Source organism: Sciurus vulgaris (assembly GCF_902686455.1).
Source record: "Sciurus vulgaris genome assembly, chromosome: 12".
Lineage (NCBI taxonomy): Eukaryota > Metazoa > Chordata > Mammalia > Rodentia > Sciuridae > Sciurus > Sciurus vulgaris.
The window spans coordinates 59,693,179-59,694,712 of NC_136473.1; positions in this window are offsets into that span (position 1 = coordinate 59,693,179).

Consider the following 1,534-nt stretch of genomic DNA (forward strand, 5'->3'; position numbering starts at 1 on the left):
CCATAGACCTAATAGGATAGCACTTTCATTTGTCATTTACTGCAAAACTCAATGAGTAGAATTTTGAATATTTTACATTAAGAGTTCAGGCAACCAAAGCTTAGGTGGTTGTCAAAATTCACAAAGGTTTTCTGACTTTGAAGTGCAATGTCCATTTCTGTAGCTCAGATTTCTATCAAAGGCAAATTCAATGACAATAATTACAATTCTATGTCAGATCTTGTTCTCAGGAAAGGCTCTGATGAAATCGTTCACAGTGGATGTGAAGGAAGGAGAAAGCTCAGTGGTATTCTCTTTTTCTTCAGTAGTAAGCCTGGGGTTTTGTAGTTGTAACTGAGAACATGAGAGCTCTCTGTATTTTAAAGGATAGTGCTTCCAAAACAGAAATTTACTTACTAGTATTTAGTAAGGGTTGTTAAGAAATACTTTAATTAAAACCACATTGCAAAACAGGGAACTTCAACGAACTGTCTGAACTCTCCTGAACTCTCGACCTCAAAGGAAGGAAACCAACTAACCAATAATGATAACTTGTAGGGGAGAAAAAGGATCAATAACAGATTCCGCGTCAACAATGTCATGCATGATTCAGCATCGTGGAGGTCAATTAAAAACAGGCTCGTGGGTTGCAGGTCAAGCGGTTTTTCATTGTAAAAGATGGAGAACTTTCTGTTCCATGCCCCGAGTTTTTCAGTAATTTCTACCAGATCTCAGCAGAACTCCCCTTAAGAGCAGTGCCCTCGCTGGGCGTGGTGGCGCACGCCTATAATCTCAGCGACTCGGGAGGCGAAAGCAGAAGTTCAAGGTCAGTCTCAGCAATTCAGTGAGCCTCTCAGGAACTTGGTGAGACCCTGTAGCCAAAAAAAAAAAAGTATGGAGATGAAGCACAGTAGTAAAGCACCCCGGGTTCAACACCCAGGTAACAAAGCCCTTGTTAGGAACCGTGAGAGTCGCCAGGAACCCTCCCGAGATACTTCACCACCCTTCCTTTCCACCACTGGCCCCCCGAGAGCTTCGGTCCAGGACTGCTTCTATCCAGGCGCAGCAAGTACCAAGACAAAAGAGCCCCTCGTGGCCTTCGGAGACAAGCTCGGCCTAGAGGTTTCTAAGTGGTGAGAACACACGATGTTTTGCAGAGAAGCGCCTTCCAGCTCGGATCTTTAGTTACCGCTATGCGAACTTCATCGTTTTCGATGTAGTTTTTGTGTGTGTGTCTTTTGCGATGCCATCTCGGACACCAAACCCTCTACTGCGCATCGCCGGGAGGTTATGGTGAGCGCCAAGAGGGAAAGGGCGGGGAGCGCGCTGGATCCGTGGGCTGCGCGGGCGCCTGTGCGGCGGAGATAAGGCAGGGTAAACAGGCCTTGGGGTGCTCAGGCGGGGACCCGCCCGCGGACCCGCCCGCGACCCGCCGCACCACCTCCCAGCCTCGCCGCGGGGCGGGGCGAGGGGGACGCGCCACGGCGAGCCACCAATCGACAGTGCCGGAAGGATTCAAAAGGCCGAGGGGCCAATGTGAGTCCCGTTCGGTCTC